This window comes from Aquarana catesbeiana, linkage group LG01 (assembly GCF_042186555.1).
Source record: "Aquarana catesbeiana isolate 2022-GZ linkage group LG01, ASM4218655v1, whole genome shotgun sequence".
Lineage (NCBI taxonomy): Eukaryota > Metazoa > Chordata > Amphibia > Anura > Ranidae > Aquarana > Aquarana catesbeiana.
In genome coordinates this window covers 307,733,826-307,756,884 of record NC_133324.1, presented here as the reverse complement: position 1 = coordinate 307,756,884, position 23,059 = coordinate 307,733,826, and the positions used below count along the sequence as shown (strand labels likewise).

The window sequence follows — 23,059 nt, the reverse complement described above, 5'->3', positions numbered from 1 at the left end:
CCATGCTTCATTGTTGGGACTGTATTGGACAGGTGATGAGCAGTGCCTGGGTTTTCTCCACACATACCGCTTAGAATTAAGGCCAAAAAGTTCTATCTTGGTCTCATCAGACCAGAGAATCTTATTTCTCACCATCTTGGAGTCCTTCAGGTGTTTTTTAGCAAACTCCATGCGGGCTTTCATGTGTCTTGCACAGAGGAGAGGCTTCCGTTGGGCCACTCTGCCATAAAGCCCCGACTGGTGGAGGGCTGCAGTGATGGTTGACTTTCTACAACTTTCTCCCATCTCTCGACTGCATCTCTGGAGCTCAGCCACAGTGATCTTTAGGTTCTACTTTACCTCTCTCACCAAGGCTTTTCTCCCCCGATAGCTCAGTTTGGCCGGACGGCCAGCTCTAGGAAGGGTTCTGGTCATCCCAAACGTCTTCCATTTAAGGATTATGGAGGCCACTGTGCTCTTAGGAACCTTAAGTGCAGCAGAAATGTTTTTTTAACCTTGGCCAGATCTGTGCCTTGCTACAATTCTGTCTCTGAGCTCTTCGGCAGTTCCTTTGACCTCATGATTCTCCTTTGCTCTGACATGCACTGTGAGCTGTAAGGTCTTATATAGACAGGTGTGTGGCTTTCCTAATCAAGTCCAATCAGTATAATCAAACACAGCTGGACTGTGGTGAAGGTCTAGAACCATCTTTCCTAATCAAGTCCAATCAGTATAATCAAACACAGCTGGACTGTGGTGAAGGTCTAGAACCATCTCAAGGATGATCAGAAGAAATGGAAAGCACCTGAGTTAAATATATGAGTGTCACAGCAAAGGGTCTGAATACTTAGGACCATGTGACCAACCTGACAGAACTGGAGAGGATTTGCAAGGAGGAATAGCAGAGGATCCCCAAATCCAGGTGTGAAAAACTTGTTGCATCTTTCCCAAAAAGACTCATGGCTGTATTAGATCAAAAGGGTGCTTCTACTAAATACTGAGCAAAGGGTTTAAATACTTAGGACCATGTGATATTTCAGTTTTTCTTTTTTAACAAATCTGCAAAAATGTCAACATTGTTTTTCTGTCAATATGGGGTGCTTTGTGTACATTAATGAGGGAAAAAAATGAACACAAATGATTTTAGCAAATGGCTGCAGTATAACAAAGAGTGAAAAATTTAAGGGGGTCTGAATACTTTCTGTCCCCACTGTATAAAGATATACGTATATATAGAAATATATGTATATATATGGTATATATATATATCTAAATATAGATATATATATATATAGATATATATATCTATATCTATAGATATATATATCTATATATATATATCTATATATATATATATAGATATATATATCTATAGATATAGATATATATATCTATATATATATAGATAGATATATAGATATGTAAATAAATATCTATATATCTATATAGATATATAGATATATATCTATATATCTATATTTAGATATATATATATACTAGTAGACTGTATATATATAGTAAAGTGGAGTTCCACCCATTTAAAAGTCAGCAGCTACAAAAAGTGTAGTTGCTGACTTTTAATAATCAGACACTCACCTGTCCCACGGTCCAGCAATGCAGGTGCATAAAGCCCCACTCCTCTCCCCCTCCTCTCCGCGGAATTCTAACTGTGGGCGCCCAGCTGTGGCTTCACAGCGCAGTGCACGAGCAGCGCTGCATGCTGTGAATGGCCGGTTAATTTTCTGAGACCTGTGACGTGTCCCAGAAGATTGCAGGGAGGGAGGGGGAGAGGTGAGCTTCCTACCGGCACCAAGGCACCAGGGGAGGAAATGGGAGCTGGGTGCCTGTTAAAACCCAAAAATACTATATATATATATATATATATATATATATATATATATATATATATATATATATATATATTAATATATTAATACACCGCCTGAAGTGTATTAGAAACAGTACACCACCGAATGCATTGTAGATATAGGCTACTCTGGATGCAGAGTATATATATATATATATATATATATATATATATATATATATATATATATATATATATATATACATATATAAATTAGACTGACTATATATATATATATATATATATATATATATATATATATATATATATATATATATACTGCCACTAACTGAATAACCTGCCTGCAAAGGCACCCTGCAGACTGGGAACATCCCACAAGGGCTGCAGTTTTGGAGTTCCTCTAATCCAGTCATCTAGCCATTACAATTTTGCCCTTGTCGTAGTCACTCGAATTCTTACGCTTGCCATTTTATCTTATAACTGGTGCAGAGGCCCATTAGAAGCTTTTAGCTGCCATTGTGCTTTGCTAGACTTGTTGTGTGACCTCAATTTATTCATTGCTATATATGTTCCAACCTGGAAGCTCTCATAGACTAGATTTAGCACCATACTATAGGGACCTTGATGAGGCAGGGTGCCTTCCGCATATATTTGCATATTAAAAATGAAATTCCTATATAGATAACGGTGAGATTTCTCACCGTTATCAATATAGGAATTTAATTTTTAATATGCAAAACAAGCATTCTCTCTCGGAATCAAGAACACACTGGGTAGACAGACTGTGTCATTGTCACTGTTTTTAATTGAAAGTTTCATGGAATGCCAAGTCAGCCAATACAGTGTTAATGTAAGTGAAAAAGACATGAAAAATATACCATGTAATTCTTTACATATACGTATATCTACATGTTTACTGTTGTTTTCTCAATTTATTTTTTCTAATATAGAACTATTGCTAACTCACACCCAACCCTGAGGAAGGAGGCTAATTAACTCCGAAACGCGTCGGGTGCAAGAGTATTGTTTTTTACATTGTATATATACAAATGTAAAACTGCTTGATTCGCATTCCCATAATAGACGTTACACTATTGTCATATTTTTTAGTATTTTTCTATTTAATAAACTTTATTTGTACTTTATATACTCTTCTACGCCTTTTTATATGTGCCTAAAAAGTCCACCAATAGGAGAACCCTTTCTTTTTGTATAACGTGAACTGTTATGCCCTGTACACACGGTCGGACATTGATCGGACATTCTGACAACAAAATCCATGGATTTTTTCCGACGGATGATGGCTCAAACTTGTCTTGCATACACACGGCCACACAAAGTTGTCGGAAAGTCCGATCGTTCTTAACGCGGTGACGTAAACCGCATACATCGGGACTATAAACAGGGCAGTAGCCAATAGCTTTCGTCTCTTAATTTATTCTGAGCATGCGTGGCACTTTGTGCATCGGATTTGTGTACACACGATCGGAATTTCCGACAACGGATTTTGTTGTCGGAAAATTTTACAGCAAGCTCTCAAACTTTGTGTGTCAGAAATTCCGATGGAAAATGTGTGATGGAGCCCACACACGGTCGGAATTTCTGACAACAACCCTGTTTCCCCAAAAATAAGACCCAGCGTGATTGTCAGTGATGGCTGCAATATAAGCCCTACCCCCCAAATAAGCCCTACCCTGTTTCCCCAAAAATAAGCCCTACCCTGAAAATAAGACCTACAAGGACTTTAACTAGGGCTTATTTGGGGGGTAGGGCTTATATTGCAGCCATCACCGACAATCACGCTAGGTCTTATTTTCGGGGAAACAGGGAAGGTCCTATCACACATTTTCTGTCAGAAAATCCGACCGTGTGTACAGGTCATTAGAGTGTTTTTTTTGTTTTTTTGCTGGCTAGCTCGTAAGTGTGTTGGATAAAATATGTTTTGCTTGTTCTGTGCAAAGTCTTTGCATGTGCACCTTACTCTAAAAGCTAGAGGTGGTTGTCATTTCTGTTTCACTTTGCCTAAAGAAACACTTTAACAATTTTGGGGTATTTTATAATTATATGCACAAGTGTTTTTTTTTAATGCATTACACCTGTAATATAATGTCTATAGCTTTCAGTTTCAGAATTATTTTTATATTATATAAGACATCAAGATGGGTAGATCAGTAGTAAGGATGCTGAAATAGGTCACACACAATGACTTCATGTATAAAAAGGGTTAACCCACCTTGAAGTCTTAGTCTAACTTTAAATTCATAGACAACTCTAGTAATGTCAGTGGCAAATGGCCCACAATGAGCAGGTTGATTCACCGCCTCTTGGATTTCAAAAGAACATGTCAACAGTGCTAATCTCCACAAAGCGTGGTTATCTCCAGCAGCTGTTTGCTGGAAGTGCAAGTTATTGCTCATGTTTAGGGCTTGCCTACGTACTGTGAAAATTTGGCAAGAAACTGTAAATGGAAGAAACAGCCAAATTCAAAGTGTTTCAAAAAACAAAATTGCACAAATAGATTTTTATATGTTATCCAAAGGGGGTCTTACTGTTAAAGGGCCACTAAACTCATATCACATGTTGTTTGATATAAGGAAGTTCTTTATAACCTTTTAAATATACATGTAGATGCTCCTATACTTGAAAGCATATTATAATTTGCCAGGATAGGTAATCGGGGGAATGATCAGGCAGGGAGCAACTTCAACTTAAAGTTTACTAAATAGGTGCAAAATTAGAAGCAATAATGCAAAGGTTAAGGATAGAACAGAGCATGCATACACTGGAGAATAATACAAAACAGACTATGAAATGTGCACTAACATGTACTATTCACAGCAATTTCTCTGTAGCTCAATCCAGGTAACACCTCAGATGCTGGCACCACTGGATGAGGTATGTTCATGCACCCTTAGGTGAGGTACACTATGTGCAGGCACCTTCAGGGGAAGTATGTGCTGGCACCTCTAGATTAAGAATGTACAGGCACTTCTAGATGAGGTATGTGCAGGCACCTCTAGGTGAGGTATGTGCTGGCCCCTGTAGATGGGGCATGTAAAGATGCCTCTGGATAGGGTGCGTGCAGATACCTCTAGTTGATGTATGTGGAGACACCTCAAGCTGAGGCATTTGCTGGCACCTCCAGGTGGGGTATGTACAGCACCTCTGGATTAGGTATGTGCTGGTACCTCTGAATGATGTATATGCACACAGCTCTAGATGAAGGCACCCGTAAGTGAGGTACGTGAAGGCACTTCTAGCTGATGTATTTACAGGCACCTTTAGGTGGTGTATGTGCAGGCATCTGTATGTGAGGAATTGGAAGGAACCTCTAACTGATGTTTTTACAGGCACCTCTAGGTGAAGTATGTGCCAGCACCTTCAGGCGAGGTAGTTGATTGCACCTCTAGATGATGTATGTATAGGCACCCCTGGATGAGGTTAGTACAGGGGCCTCTGGATGAGCAATGTGCAAACACCTTTAGGTGAGGTATTTACAGGCACCTATAGCTGAGGTATGTGCAGGCACCTTTAGGTGAGGTATGTGCTGGCACCTATATAGTACACAGGGTATGTGCACGCATCCCTGAGTTAGGTATGCAGAGGCACATCTGGATGAGGTATGTACAGACACCTCTAGGTGAGTTATATACAGGCACCTGTGGATGAGGTATATACAGGCACCTGTGGATGAGGTATGAACAGACACCCCTGAATGAGGTACATACAGACTCCCATTGATGAAGTACATACAGGCACCCCTGGATGAGGTGTATGCAGACTCCTCTAGGTGATATATGTACAGGCACCCCTGGATGAAGTATGTACAGACATTCCTGGAAGAGGTATACACAGACCCCTCTAGTTGAGATACTGTATGTACAGGCACCCCTGGATGAGTTATGTACAGACACCTCTGGATGAGGTACATACAGGCACCTCTAGAGGAGGTATGTGCAGACACCTCTAGGCGATGCATGTACAGGTACCTCTGGATGAGGTTTATACAGGCACCCCAGGATGAGGTATGTACAGGCACCTCTGGATGAGGTATGTGCAGACACCTATAGATGATGTATGTATAGGCACCCCTGGATGAGGTACATATGTGCAGACACCTATAGATGATGTATGTATAGGCACCCCTGGATGAGGTACATATGGGCACCTCTGGATGAGGTATGCACAGACACTGCTAGGGGATGTATGTACAGACATCCCAGGATGAGGAATGTAAAGGCACCCCTGGATAAGGTATCTACAGACAGCTCTAGGTGAGGTATATACAGGCATCTCTGGATGAGATATGTGCAGAAACCTTTAGGTGAACAGGCACCCCCTGGATAAGCTATATACAGGCACATTTGGGTGAAGTATGTGCAGACACCTCTCGTGAGGTATGTACAGTACAGGCACTCCTGGATGAGGTATGTACAGACACCCCTGGATGAAGTACATACAGGCACATCTGGATTATGTATGTGCAGACACCTCTAGGTGACATATTTACATGTACCTTTATGTGGATATGCAGACAGTTCCAGGTTTGGTCCATACAAACACCTCTTGGTGCCTAAAGGTTGTTTACGAATATGTGCTTAAGTTGTACATCACAGAAAGTAATCCTTTAAAGTGGAAGTAAACCCAGTGTCATCCTTTCTAAACTACTGCCATAGGGGTTATCTATAAGGATATACCTGCATGTATCTTTACCTGACAAATGTCTCCCCTCTGTCTGTTATGAGAGCCGAAAAACTGCAGATTCTGTGGGTGGGTCTGTTGTCTGGAGCTCGGTGGGTGGAGTCGTGATTTCAGTATATTCCCCGCCCACCTCTACACTCCCCTTGTCAATATGCATTTTCTCCTTTGTATTTCTTACACTGAACTTCTGCTATGATCTCTAACATCCAGTGAAAAAACAGGAAAGGAACCACATGACTTCAGCATGCCAAATCATGCTGAGGTGTGGAACAGCCAATCCTTGCAGAGCTGCTGAAGAAAGGAGTGGGGGTGGGAATTAAAAAATAATGCATGTCTTAGGCTAGTGCACGAGATATGTAAATCACCTGTCACTCACAGCAAGGGGGAGGATTTGACAAAGTTTTTCTCTGTTTGTCAAGATTTATCTCACTGAACAATAAAAGAGGATTGCTCAGAGATGGATTAACTCTGTGTGGCAAGACTGGGCTCAAATGATAGGAAATATTATACTCTACATTATGACATAAAAAAAAAAACATTTTCGGGTTTACATCCACTTTAAGGTATTTCTAGTAAATCTACTCATTTTAGCAATCTGTTTGTCTATTAGCTGAGCAGCTAGGTGGTAGAAAGTTCACATATAGTGGTTTAGTTCGACTTACAGTTCTTCAACATGCCCTATATACAGTGACATACATTCACAGAATCAGGCCCAGGGGTAAAACCTTTACTTTTAGTAAAATGTACCAAAAGCTTGTCTAAGGCCAGAAATAACCTGGCAGTAGAACGTTATTCCTCCAGCACTCACTGTAATTACGTTTCCTTATAACCTAGGTATCTATAACCATTCTGTTATATGATATAGTATAGAGAGGTGTACAGTCCAGTCAAACTACAGATCTAATTTTTCATTGTGATCAGGTGAACAAGAGTTAACTTCAGAAGTGTAAATGTAACACGGATCAAACAATTTATGTTAATACTTTTCCCCTCCCTTGGTCAACTTTTGGTCACTTTTCCCCTCCCTTGGCATGAAAAACATGAATACATTTGTTAGATATCAGCTTATTGTATAACCATACAGTATATGATATGTCATATACAGTAAGCTTTAATAAAGACAACATAGGTTCTTGTTTGTACTTCAATGTTTCAGCTACTGCAGCTTTTTATACAGGTATCGAATGAAGTCATTGGTTGAGATCTATTGCACTAATCCATATACTGCATAGGGAACTTTCCCCTCTCAGGAATCAGAGGTCCAGGATCTCAGCCAAGAGTTCTTACAGTTCAGTACACTTACATTTCTATATGCTCACTTGTGACATGGAGGCATTATCTTACTCTTTGTTGCAGCAAGATACATTTTGTTCTTGGCGTGTACGCTTTGGTGCACACTGTTAGGTAACCTCTTTTAAGAAAAAAAAATGAAGTGGTTCAAATGGCTTAAATGTTCCTTTTCCTAAACATGTTGAATGTTTATGTACAGCATTTAATCCTTTTAAAACTCTGCAAGATGCAGTTCATGTATTTCGGACTTGAAGCAAAAGCCAACATTTTTTTTTAAATTTTGTATAGCGTTGGGAATGATTAAAACCCATGTCAATTTTTTTTATTTTTTTTACTGTAGATTGTATGTTCGACATGGGAGACTTCCTAAAACTCAGGTCATGTCCTCCCCCACTACACTACTAAAAAAAATCCCATAGTTTGTAGACGCTATAACTTTTGTGCAAACCAATATACGCTTATCGTGATTTTTTTTAACAAAAATATGTCGAAAAATACATATTGGCCTAAATTGATGAATACATTTGATTTCTTACATTTTTTTATTGGACGTGTTTTAGAACAGAAAGTAAAAAATATTGTTTTTTTTTTGTTTCAAAATTGTTGGTTGTTATTTGTTCATAGTGCAAAAAATTGAAAAAACGCAGAGGCGATCAAATGCCACCAAACAAAAGGCTCTAGTTGTGGGAAAAAAGGGCAATTTGGGTACAGCGTCACACGACCCCACAATTTTCAGTTAAAGTAATGCAGTGATGTATCGCAAAAAATGGCCTGGTCAGCAAGGGGGGTAAAACTTCCAGAGGTTAAGTGGTTAAATAATTTTTTTTCCCCCAAAAAATGCTATATTAACAAGTTATTTCTCACACACATCATAGGCATACTTGCAACTACACCCCAAAACAGAGATATCACATGTGTGAGACTTTTTCACAGCCTAGCCACATAGAGAGGAGCAACATCCAAGGAGTATCTTCAGGCATTATCCACTTTAAGACCAGGCCTTCTTCTGACACTTTTTGTTCAGTATTTTTGCTAGAAAATTACCCCCAAACAGTATCTATTTTTGTAGCAGACGCCCTAGAGAATAAGATTGTGGGTTTTGCTAATTTTTTAAGTGACACTATATTTGTGCCACACGTTTTCAAATGCAATTTTACACACTAACGCATAAATACAATTTAAATGAATTTCAATGTACACAAAGACAATATAGTACCCATCTTTTTGATAAAATATGCTGTTGTGCCAGGTAAATAGATACCAAACATATCAATTGTTAAAATTGCAAATGCTTGTGAAATGGCGCCAAACTTTGGTATTCAAAAATCACCATAGGCGACGCTTTATAAGCCTTTATTGGTTACCAGTTTAAAGTCACACAGGAGGTCTGGTATTATTAGAATTATTGCTCTCGCTCTGACATTCATGGCAATACCTCATATGTGTGGTGCGATCACTGTTTACGCATGTGTATGGCTTTTCACACAAGCACAGGGGGATGGAGGGGCGCTTTCAATTTTATATTTATTGTTGGTAGGACACTGGAACACTGACAGATGATTTTGTGCAACTGTACACTATCAACTATTTCTAGTTTGATCAATCACGCATGTGGGGAAGTCCCTGTGGGTCCTATCTGGACTGGACTAGATTTTTTCTATTCACTTGTACACTATGACAGATGTTGATCGCCCACTGGCAGACACTGACAGATGTTGATGTTGCAATGGAACACAACTGAAGGTGTTTTTTTGCACTGGTACAGCTGTTCATGGGACACTGATACAGATATTCATGGAACACTTGAACAGGGACAGGGACAGATGGTGCTTTGGTGTACTGTGCGGGGATGGCTGCAGTCTGTGGGATCTCTGTGTAACTGAACACTAAAATCATCAGTTACAGTTACAGTCACAGAGGCTGCAGCAACCCCCTCCCCCTTCACTGAGCACTCACTGAGCTCAGCAGGGATAGCTGACACAGAGACATGTGTCTCTGTTTACACGGTGTGGAGGCTGTGATTGGACACAGCCATCATGGGATCAGGAGGGCTAATCACAGCGCCCATGTCCTGATCTGTGATGTGCTGTGTCCAAAGATCACAGCCATCACAGGATTGATACTATAATACACCCCATTTGTGGCTCAATATACATAAAAGCTGATAGAAAGGGAGAAGAGTTGATGACAGAAGAGACCAATGGGGTATCTTTTTGTCACAAATCCTACGTATTAGTTTTTTTTTTTTAGGTTTAATTCCATTTTAAGGTGCCCACAGTTTTTAGAGGACAGTCAGATGTACATATAACATCTTTATTCCCTCAGGTTGTTTCCCAACACCAGCCAAAATGTATTTTGATTTGTATAGAGTAGGGATAAGTTTAAGCATCTGTTTTTTTATTGCTGTCTGTGTCTCCTTTGAATCCCCCTTACTTCCTGTCTAGACAGGAAGTGAGGAAAAATCTCTCCAACATATATGCAGACAAAAACAAATACACATTTTAGAAGCAGAAGGAAGGATTTGAACATCTGACAATATTTGTATTGCTGCCTGTACGTACCTGTCCAAGTAACAACTTCCAGTTCATGTACAGGTATCAATCAAAAATTAAGTCAAAGACAAAAATAAAATCCTTATAGAAATGTTAGCTTTTTCTACTCTGCCCAGAATAAAATAAAAATGGCTGAAGTTGGGCTTTAAACATTACATCTGCAAAGTGCATAGAAAACATGTATACATGTACTTGGCCTGGCCAACTGCACATGTTTATGTCAAGAGAGGGGAGGGTTAAGAAGACACTCCTGTGCCATTCATCTCTGAGGGTTTGATAACTTATCCATTCAGACATTATCTCTGTTTGTGGGTAGCTGGCAAGCACTCTTGAGCATATTAATGTGGGAATGTCAGTTGATTCAGTTAAAAATTATATAATATCTCCCTGTATCCTACATCCTGCATCTGGCTAAACATTGCTTTAAAATTACATATGTATAGATGAAAAGAAAAAATATCTTCATGTATCCTACATCCTGTATCTGGCTAAACATTGCTTCAAAATTATATATGTATAGATGAAAAGAAAATGTGCCAACCCATTTTAAGTGCAATATTCAGTTTATTCTTGCCAGGAAAGGCAGGAGATACTCATCATACCCATGTTTAATGGAAGTATTTTTGTTTGTGAATCTGAGCAAATGATGAAAATTTGTTGCACTTGCAATATGCCAGCATGGGGCTTCAAACTGTCTATAGTTATTAGAAATCAGGTTTTGCATTGTTCAATAACCTTGCGCAGATTAGACTGGTTATTTTTTTACAGACCCCTGTCTGGATTTACCCCCTGAGGTTTGAAGGATCCTATAGACCAGGGGTCTTCAAACTACGGTCCTCCAGGTGTTCAGGAACTACAATTCCCATCATGCCTAGTCATGTCTGTGAATGTCAGAGTTTTACAATGCCTCATGGGATGTGTAGTTCTGCAACAGCTGGAGGGCCGTAGTTTGAGGATCCCTGCTATAGACAACCAATCAAATCTGCCTCTGGGTACTGAAAAACTAGGTTGCACGCCCATATTTCTTTTATAACAGGCCATCTTTAGAGCTAGAGGTTTTTTTTATATTGTAAGCACCAGTACTTTACGTAGAAGTTCTCATTTATGCCGAAGTTTGATATTAAAGTCTTGTTTTTTTTTGTTTAAAAATTATACTTATACTTTTATTAAAAATGTATACCTACCTGCTCTATGCAGTGGTTTTGCACAGAGCAGCCCTGATCCTCCTCTTCTTGGGTCTCTTGCTGCTGCTCCTAGCCCCCCCCCCCTGCCAGTGCTTGCTATGGGGCACCTGAGCTGAGCCAAGCCTCTGCTCTGTGTATCCATTCAGATGTGGAGCCGTGGCTCAGCTCCATCCCCTCTCTCTCTTCATTGGCTCACTGACTTTGATTGACGACAGCGGGTATCAATGGTGCTGTGTCTCAGCCAATCAGGAGGGAGAGTCCCGGACAGCCGAGGCTGTCATGCAACATCGCTGGATCGCTGGATCGAGATGAGGCTCAGGTAAGTATTAGGGGGGCTGAAGGGGGCTGCTGCACACTGAAGGTTTTTATCTTAATTAGGGATGGGCCGAACACCCCCGGTTCGGTTTGCACCAGAACATGCGAACAGACAAAAAATTTGTACGAGTATGCGAATCCTATTAGTCTTTTGGACACAAACATGAAAAATCAGAAGTGCTCATTCTAAAGTCTTATATGCAAGTTATTGCCATAAAAAGTGTATGGGGACCTGGGTACTGCCCCAGGGGACATGTATCAATGCAAAAAAAGTATTTAAAACAACCATTTTTTCAGGAGCAGTGATTTTATTAATGCTTAAAGTGAAACAAAAAAATCAAATATTTCTTTAAATAAAGTGCCTGGGGGTCCCCTTAGTTTGCCTGTAAAGTGGCACATCTGTCTGTTGTATTTTACAGTGCCACAGCAAAATTATATTTCTAAAGGAAAAAATGTCATTTAAAATTGCTCACGGTTGTAATGTATTGCCGGCGCCCGGCAATATAGATATAAATCGATTAAAACATTTGCATAGGTTCCCCCCAGTCCACTAGGCCCTTTGGGTCTGGTATGGATTTTAAGGAGAACTCCACGCCAAAATGTAAAAAAAAAGGGTCAAAAACCATACCAGACCCTTAACTGAGCAAGCAGCCTGACAGACCAGGATAGGGGGGACAAGCGAGTGTCCCCCTCCTGAACCATACCAGGCTGCTTGCCCTCAACATGGGCAGGGTGCTTTGGTGTCCCCTTGCCCAGTGATTGTGGGGATCAGTAGGTGGAGGGCTTATCGGAATCTGGAAGCCCTCTTTAACAAGGGACCCCCAGGTCCTGCCCCCCCATGTGAATGGGTATTGGGTTTACTTTTTGACACTTTTTTGGTGAATGGGTGAGTGTTCAACGTACCCCTACCCATTCACTTGGGGGGTGATCTGGGGGCCCCCTTGTTAAAGTGGACTTCCAGATTCTGATAAGCCCCCCGCCCCCCACCCACAGACCCACACCACCGCCCCCCACCACCGCCAGGGTTGTGGGGATGAGGCCCTTGTTCCCATCAACATGGGGACAAGGTGCTTTGGGGGGACCCCAAAGCACCCTTCTTATGTAGAGGGCAAGAGGCCTGGTATGGTTCAGGAGGGGGGGGGGCGCTCGCTCGTCCCCCTATGCTGTCCTACAGGCTGCTTGCTGAGGTAAGGGTCTGGTATAGAGTTTGGGGGGGACCCCCATGCCAAATATTACATATTTTATTCTATCTTTTCATGTGACAACACTGAAGAAATGACACTTTGCTATAATGGAAAGTAGTGAGTGTATGGCTTGTATAACATTGACAATTTGCTGTCCCCTCAAAATAACTCAACACACAGCCATTATTGTCTAAACTGCTGGCAACAAAAGTGAGTACACCCCTAAGTGAAAATGTCCAAATTGGGCCCAATTAGCTATTTTCCCTCCCTGGTGTCATGTGACTCATTAGTGTTACAAGGTCTCAGGTGTGAATGGGGAGCAGATGTATTTAAATTTGGTGTTATCGCTCTCATTCTCTCATACACTCTCTCAACATGGCACCTCATGGCAAAGAACTCTCTGAGGATCTGAAAAAAAGAATTTTTGCTCTACATAAAGATGACCTAGGCTATAAGAAGATGCCAAGACCCTGAAACTGAGCTGCAGTATGGTGGCTAAGACCATACAGCTGTTTAACAGGATAGGTTCCACTCTGAACAGGCCTCGCCATGGCCGAACAAAGAAGTTGAGTGCATGCGCTCAGCATCATATCCAGAGGTTGTCTTTGGGAAATAGACGTATGAGTGCTGCCAGCATTGCTGTAGAGGTTGATGGGGTGAGGGAGTCAGCCTGTCAGTGCTCAGACCTTATGCCCCACAGTGCATCAAATTGGTCTGCATGGCTGTCATCCCAGAAGGAAGCCTCTTCTAAAGATGATGCACAAGAAAGCCCGCAAACAGTTCGCTGAAGACAAGCAGAGTAAGGGCATGGATTACTGGAACCATGTCCTGTGGTCTGATGAGACCAAGATAAACTTATTTGGTTCAGATGATGTCAACGTGTTTGGTGGCCACCAGGTGAGGAATACAAAGCCAAGTGTGTCTTACCTACAGTCAAGCATGGTGGTGGGAGTATCATGGCCTGGGGCTGCATGAGTGCTGCCGGCACTGGGGAGCTACAGTTCATTGAGGGAACCATGAATGCCAACATGTACTGCGACATACTGAAGCAGAGCATGATCCCCTTGCTTCGGAGACTGGGCCGCAGGGCAGTGTTCCAACGTAACGAGCCCAAACACACCTCCAAGATGATTACTGCCTTGCTAAAGAAGTTGAGGAGTGGAAGAGGACTTCAGTGGCAACCTGTGAAGCTCCGGTGAACTCCATGAGGGTTAAGGCAGTGCTGGAAAATAATGGTGGCCACACAAAATATTGACACTTTGGGCCCAATTTGGACATTTTCACTTAGGGGTGTACTCACTTTTGTTGCCAGTGGTTTAGACATTAATGGCTGTGTGTTGAGTTATTTTGAGCAAATTGCAAATTGACACTGTTATACAAGATGTACACTCACTACTTTACATTGTAGTAAAGTGTAATTTCTTCAGTGTTGTCACATGAAAAGATATAATAAAATATTTTACTTTTGTGAGATACTGTATATATATTAGACTGCCTGCACTGTGTATATAGTCTACACTGAATGCAGAATATATATATATATATATATATATATATATATATATATATATATATATACTACACGGTATATATACATTAATACACTGACTACAATAATATACTAAACTGCCTGCACGCCACTAACTAACCTGCCTCTAGATAATGTTTTCACTCATTCATAAGCATTACATTATATAGGCTGCCGTGTAAGCAGCCTCATATAGTGTGGGGCATGGACTTAGCCCCCTGAGCCATGATTGGCTAAAGGCACCCTGCCTTTGGCCAATCATGGCTCTCACAGAAGAGTGCACTGTGATTGGCAAAAGAATGCAGGTCAGGTGTATGCTTTGGCCAGTCATCAGACGAGATCGCAGTGCATTGATGCCTGATGATCCACTCCACTACGATCTCACAGTGCATTATGGGGAGTTCTGTGGCAATAATGTTCGGGATTTGGTGAATGGGCGAACACCCAATGTTCGAGTCAAACTTACATTCGACTCGAACATCAGGACCTAATCTTAACGTATAGAATGCACTACATATTTTATGGGAGATCTAAAGGAGCTTGTACTTTCAGCTTGTATACTGATTATACAAGTGGACCTTTTCCTTCTTTCACTAAAATTTACATTAGCATGCCTCTCTATGTGCCTAACACTTATTTTTTTCCCTACGTTACACAGTTTTTTTGTGGTTTTTACTTCCTGGTTTCCCTGCAGGCAGGGGTGACATATCCCCATTGGCACAGATGCCATTTGGGAAGACAAGTGCAAGAGTGCAAAATCAGGCTCACTTATGCATAGAAACCAATCAGCTTTTAACCTCAGCTGGTTAAATTAGGATTTGGCAATAAAACCTGGAATCTGATTGGTTTCTATGCAGAAGCGAGCCTGATTTTGGATTTTCCAGCTTTAGTAAATACACCCAATGTCACTATCAGGATTCACCAACATTTATTATTGTTGAAGTATATCAGTTACATTGTTTTTGGATTTTAGTTCTACGAGTTGGCAGTGCGAGATTGACTTTTTACTAATATAATGTCATCATTGCCTTCAGTGAAATCTTTTACCTAACCTTCGATATGTTGCAAACTCCCACATTAATGTGCAAGATGAAGTGAATGCCATCATGTGGCTCATTTTATGATTGAGCCCTACAAAATTACACTTATGGTAAAAAAAAATAAAACAAATGACCCTGTGATCTCATGATAATATCCAGGGGAAGGGTTATTTTTTATTATTCCAACAGATGCTTGTAATGTCATAAGGCGCATGCACAAAATAAAGCACATGGTGTCATGCACTTCATCTCACACGTGCAGTATGACAGAGTAGTGTTAAAATTTTTCAAAAATTTGGCACAGGAGCAGGGACCCAGGCAGCACAGAAGCAGAATGAAAACTCATAAAAAAAAACATGGACATAGGTGAGTAAACTTTGCTCCTTTACATATTATTGGATGTTTTATAGAGGAAGTATACATATAGCACTGAACATCAAAGGATCATGCAACACTCTTCCTATGTCACAAACACACACACATGTATGTACATGTCTACATTTTTCTCTTATCACCCGTAGACCCCTCTGCTTATATCCATATCCACCCAATATTATAACTCTAGCAAGGTTTCCCTCCCCCTAACCTTAACATTGAAAGCACCTCCTTAAATTAACCCTTTGCCCATAATCTGCAAATCAACTTTTAAAGTTCAGCTGTGCTGTGTATCTTTGGCATAGCAAAGACCGCTGATTCGAAGATGAAGGTATGTTTTTCACCAGGTGAGCTGCAGGAGTTGGGAGCAAGCCTTAAAGGACAACTTGCACCAACGATACAGCTGTCTTAACCCAAACCTTATCTCCTTCCACCTAAGCATAACCCTAAAAGTGTATTTAAAGTATATCCTTTTATATTATAACATCACAATTGTATGTCCTGAATGTGTTAAAAGTAAAGGAACACAAGGTGATTTATTGAAACTGGGAAAAAGAAAATGAGATAACCTTGCCCATAGCAACCAAACACAACTTTCATTTTTAGAAAAAAAGATGAACCTGATTGGTTGCTGTGGTCCACATACCCATTGTTTTAAATAAACCAGCTCTATATTGTCCTGTTTTAAACCTCTCTGTATTTTTGTGATGAAGCCTAATCTCCACAACCGTGAACTGCTTTGTGTATTTTAAAATGTTAAATTAATTAAGCGTAATTATTAGAATGGATGTTGTTCTAACCTGAGCTCCTATTTGCAGTAATAGCAGCAAATTAAAAATGTACATAATTACATATTAAAAAGAGATAAAAGTCGTGCGTTGATTCCCCAGCTATTCTGTCATACATAACAGGCTGATTACATGGGGAGACAGGTACCAGACTCAGAGGCTTTAACTACACAGGGCATTCATGGGTTAAACATGATGTGACTTTATCTGCAAGGCTAACAATGGTGGCTGAGACCATAATGTAACTGATATAGTTGTTAAGGTGACGTCAAGACAGATGGCTTTGGAGAAGACAGTAAAAAAAAAAGAATGAAACAGGGTTCCTGCTTTGTACTTTCTCTTCCCTTTAAAAAAAAATCATCCCTACTATCCCCTCGATGTAAACGCCATGTTGCTATGGCAGCACAGATGGTACTTAACTCTAGGCTCCAGCAGAAGGTGAATAATAGACATGCATTCTTTGTTGAATAAGCAAGCAGCTGGTTTTCGACACAGCCCATTCAACAAAGTACAGATGGGTTGATTATTCGAAGCTTTTCAGTGGTGCCCCTTTATTCGCGTAGACACTAATTACTTTGGATTGTCATGCAATGACCTGTACACATTCTGAGCAAAAACAGCACACTGTCTTTGGGCACACGCCACAGAAGCACCACTGCCTCCAGCTCCTTGGCTAAAATGGCCACGCTAAGTACAAACGATTTTATAGATCAGGCCCTTGCGAAGGTGACTTGGATATATTTTGCCATTAAAATTTAATAGTATCTGCAGCAGATTTTTTTTTTCCTCCTTCTCTTCCCTCTGCTTTCTCTATGGGCAGTGCTTATAAGGAGATCCGTTTACTGAAAAGTGGGAGGAGATTGACAGACAAAATCTCCCCCTGTATTTTTTTTTTCTTAAGAGCTAAGCTACAGTACAAAGGAGAGATCCGTGTATTTCAACAGACATCATACGCTTGGCCGCTGCACAAGCTGTCAGACGGGGAAGATTTGCCAGGTAAAACCACAGAACCTCTGTAATTCTCTTTTACTGATGAAAATCAGTTTAGGCTGTCATTACCTTTAATGATATTTACATATCGGGAGGAAGGCAAGCTAACTCTGTAGATAGATAGGATCGCATATATTTTGGGACTGTCCTTAGAATTTATATTTGTTATACTTTGTGCTGTTGGGGGAAATATACAGTGCAATATACATTGCTGCATAAAATGTGCTTGCGTTCTGGATATGTTTGCTACATTATCTTCTGCATTTAATGCATCTGCAATACTAAAACATACATAGGGAACAGGAAGATCTTTGCAAGTAGATATCTCTGCAGTATTCACTATGTGGATTTTAATAAATCATTGTGAGAATGTAATAAAAAGACTGCCGCAAAACTTATGTTTTAGATAGGCTTGTGTGTCTGACCACTTGATCCATGACAGCATTTGTATATCATTTGAATGTGTTTAGATCTCAGAGTTATATTTTTCAAACTCACTAGACAAAAGGAATGGTAACTCTTTTAATACTGGTGTGATATGTATTCATTCTGGAATGAAAGCTTTTTAAATGGGTTTATACTAGGGTAATAATACTTAATAAAACACTATTTTATTATCATATTATGTTTTCAGTTGTTTGCATAAAAACCTTTGATCTGAATAATAAAAAAAAAAATAAAAAAATATTACTTATGTTTTATTACAGAAAAGCCACCCTCCTTACTAAGGAATAAATGTCTTCCCGGACAGGTAATTGCTATTCATAACTTAAACTGAGTATTAGATAGAACAGCTAAAGTTCTTTTAGAACAATTATCCCTGAGTATATTTTGTGTGTATAAGTATACCACCATTTTTTTCTAATAAATGAGGATCAAGCTGATAGCTGAGAGTATTACAGTGAGGAGAATACAAAACCATCCAATTGCAGCATAACTTAGAATTCAGTATATATATATATATATATATATATATATATATATATATATATATATATATTATATATATATATATGTTAATTGTATGCATAAGTGATAATGTATTTTAAGTATACATGATTCATGTATATCAATGTTTCACAGCGCAGCAATAATCATGTGTTAGTAGACTGGTGTGTATTATGGAAGATAATGAATGTTTATTATAGTACAGTATAGTATGTATCAGCAAACCATAGTTAAAACTGGAAAATAAGGAATTAGAAGTTATAAATGGTTACTTGTAGATTTTATCGTTGTTCAGAATGTCCATTATATCAGGAATACTCTTAAGGCAACCTCATCTGTTCTGGGAAGCTCTGAATAGGGATTTTGAGATGAAATGAAAAGGAACACAATAGTTTTCTTTCAATCTCATTTACCCTTAGCTGGGAGGCGTTTTTTTTTTTCATCTTTGTGCTTTTGCTATTCTGAATAATGTTTTTAGGGAGCTTTAATTACATACAATGCAATAAAGCTATACAGTGAAAGAAAAAAAGATGTAAAACAAAGTGGAATTAAGCCTATTTGTATAGTAAATACTAGGATGAATAAAAAGGATATACGTGAACAAGAAGACAACAGCTAGTGCACACACCAATTAACTCCTTCATTACTGTCTCATCTGCTTGTTGATGATGACTTTCCATGTTATACTAAAGGCTAGGTTTTCTTAAACCAAATGAAAGGGCTATGCTTTTTCATTTCAGCATATTATCAGGGTCGGGCTTTATAAAGCCCATATTAAAATTTCTCCTTTGGCTTGTTCATCTGTCCCATTTTGATTTGGCAGAAATGTGAATTTAATTGTCCCACAATCTCTTGGGAGTACAAGATTTGCAGAGCTATCTGCTCCAGATACTCGACAGCTGCTGCATGGAGCCAGTGCTGTACAGGAGTTTTATTACAGAATTTTTATTCTACTGTTTGAACAGATTGTAATAGCCACACAAAGCACTTACATAGCACTCCGTAAAACTGGAAATGTTGAGTCAATATAGGTTAAAATGCTTTGAGGTTGCATTAAAAATGGAATTCAGACTTTTCAAAGCAAATTATATTATAATTTACGGATGACAAAAAGTGCTTTCATTCTAACCTGGCCTATTATATTTTTTACTTTTATATTTTAATAACCATTTGCTTTCATTTTTATCTATGTAGTTATTGTCATTCAATATATTATCAATTATCAGCTGTTTTTGTTCTCGCTTGACAATTGTCTTTGTAAATAATACAAGTCAGACCATAGGTATATGGGTAGGATGAAATTAGATAAGTAGCTTTGTGATGATTTTTTGGGGGAGGATTTTAAACCCATGCTGTCCCTTTGTCTTATAAGACTACTAATAATATAGCAAGAAAATAGTATATAGGGCATTATATGACCTATGTTATCTATATAGCATATAGTATAATGAGTTGTTTTATGATACTAAGGTTACACTTTTCAATGGCAATATTAAACACAATGAATAAGGCCAATTAGAATATTTTAATTGCATTAGATTGGAAGATTGCCCATGTTTCCATGTTGTACACTACAACTAAGGCTGTAAGATTCCTATCAGGTTTCCGTTTTATGTTGGTTAGTTATTGTCTTGATATTCAAAAATCTGAACTGGCAATTTTTAAGTGGAATATAATTTAGTCATTTGAAGATTTATGACCATTACATCCACCACTTGCCTATCTTATCGTAATGTGCCATTGCAGCCGACTGTCAATCAAAAATATATTTTTCTGGTTGATTGGATGACTAATAAGAGCTTTGAGATTGTAGCAGATACAAATGTATGTGAAAATGACTATTTTCATCCATAGCTCTTTATGAACTGAATATAAAACAGTTTAATAGAACCGTTGCCATGTAAATGTGAAACTTTGCTTATATTGGCCACTGAGAAAAATCATTCTAATGCTTTAATTGTTCTCTTTCTACTCTGTAAATTAGACTAAGGCTCATTTATTAGATACTTAATTTATCATAGTAAGACTGAAGCTAGAGACTGGGATCACTGAAGTTCTATAGTTCTTCCAAAACCAGTACAGCCAACTATGTTATGGTTTCAGAATATTGAGTCTCTTTTATCATTGTCTCAGAGATGAATTGTCTATGCAGGTTCTAACAACCAATCTGATTCTTTCTCTTATTCTGCAACTATGAAATTCTGCTTGGATGATATATGGTAATAAAGGCTATTCTTTTTTTAGTTGTAATAATAATAAATAAGGCTCCATTAGTGATCTGGCATTTGGCATGCTTGGGTATTGATTTTTATTATTGCAGATTTTTATGATCTGTTGTGAAATAAACGGATTATATACATGCTTGCAGAGAAAATGGGAGTTTTACTGCTGTTAAAATGTTTTTGAAATAATTAGCAAAATAATTGATGAAGATGTTGTACAGACCACCACATCTGACAATGTTTAGCTGCTCTGTCACATATAAATTCTGAAAAATAATCATAAACTTTTGTCTGTGACACTGACAGATTCCTATCGCTGCACACCACTACTGTTGATCACCTGTAAATCAGTACTTTGTGTTTAATGGAAACCTGTACTGAAAAAAAAATATAGGCTGCCATTGCTGACTGAAAATGCTATCTACCTGGCTATCTCTGGATTCAATATGTTTTGAGTCAACAGGGTTGATTTTCTTATGTAAAAAGGACTGTTCTCTTAACAAAGTAAATGTTCTCTCGGGTTTGTGAATAAGATAAAGCATTGGCCACTTTAAGTATCTAATCATCTGCAAAAAAAACCTAAATTTTTGCTACCACATTATTAGATATAAAATAAGATAAAAAAAAAATCATGGTTTTATCTTATTCACTAAGCTCAGGGACTATTTGCATTACAAAATGTATAGTTCCTACTTCTTTGGTAAATCAATTACTTTTTCAAATGACTTGAAATGAGCCTGCAGCAAGTTACATCAGAATACCTGATCTGCATTATTATTTCGGTTCAGTGACTCAGAAAGTATTGAATCCATTGGATCAGACTGACAGGCAAGTAATTAGCATTTTCAGAATGAGAGATCAGTAATGACAGGCTCTTTATTTCTCTCAGGACAGGTCTACTTTAATCTGAACCTGTAGCAATACAGACCAATGGGTTCCATGGTTGAAGAACCATTTCTCTGAGTTCACTGCAGCCTGACCTATAAACATATTGCAGTATTATGTGAACAAGGTCAGCACGGGTTTGTGTGTACGGTAAGTGATCGATAGATTATAGAATAGAAAGTTCACTTACAACAAAACTTTGTTCACTTCCTATACCCAATCATGTGCAAGGGAATCTAAACAGAAAATGTTATTCACGTGCTCTATCAATAACAATTTCTATGTCTTCACTTGGTTATATGAACATTCTACTCCTTTAGTAAAGTAATCCCAAAAAGTATCACAGGCTTAAAAAATGTAAATGTTTTAACATTGGTGGTGAACATGCTTCAGGAAGAGATATAATGTTGGAGGTTTGACAATAGAGGTACGGAAACTCCTAGTAATGTAAAAATACCTTTTAATTTTTTTTTTATGTGTTCTGTTTTTGGTTGTTTCCACTAGTTCCACTGGCATTAGGTTACAAGAGGGTGGAAAAATACATACATAGGTGTATGCTATATATATATTTATATTAGTTATTAATGTCAAAATTTGGTATATTAGTGATTGTATTAAACATCTGATCATTTACAGGAGAATAGATGTTGAATAAGGGATTTTGCCAGCTAGAAAAAAAGGTGTCTTAAAATCACAGCTGGAATTTAACATTTTACAGCTGTTTAATTGTCAATGGAATGACATGTAACTTGGCTCCTTGACTGGATTGACTGATTCTTGGATTGTACAATCATTTCCTCATCTCTTACTACAGTTAGTTGTAATGTGAACAGAATCTAGAATTCTAGTATAGAACCAACAGCATTTTCTGAATATCATGGTTATAAAATAATTATAGAACTACCCAAACCATATAATTTGTACAGCAAACCATTTTACGAAGAACAATCCTTTTCTGTTTATAATCTATATAATGTAATACAACTGATATTTTCTTCAACACCAAAAGAAGCTATCACTTTACTGTCTGCACTGTATTGTGACAAGATGCTGTAGTGATCGTGGACATTGTAGCAGGTGTCACATAGCACAGTAGTAGAGTACAGTTTGAAGGCTAAATCTATCACACAGATACAATGAGCATGAACACACCTTGACAGAAGATCTTAATAAGATAAAGACATAAGATAACAGTATATACTCTGCCAGAAGAGAGATGAGCATGCAAATATTCAGTTGTAATCTACATA

General features: G+C 38.6%; 1 long non-coding RNA gene across 2 annotated transcripts in view; it reads left to right on the top strand.

Annotated features, from left to right (window-relative positions):
- The first annotated feature begins 17,195 nt into the window (after window positions 1-17,195).
- LOC141143813 (uncharacterized) overlaps window positions 17,196-23,059 on the top strand; it is a 108,330-nt gene continuing 102,466 nt past the window's right edge. The window contains exons 1-2 of one of the 2 annotated variants that reach the window (XR_012244330.1): window positions 17,196-17,760; window positions 18,462-18,505. This is a non-coding gene — a long non-coding RNA (uncharacterized lncRNA). The remainder of the gene's footprint in view (window positions 17,761-18,461; window positions 18,506-23,059) is intronic. The other variant, XR_012244331.1, reaches the window with a different exon arrangement.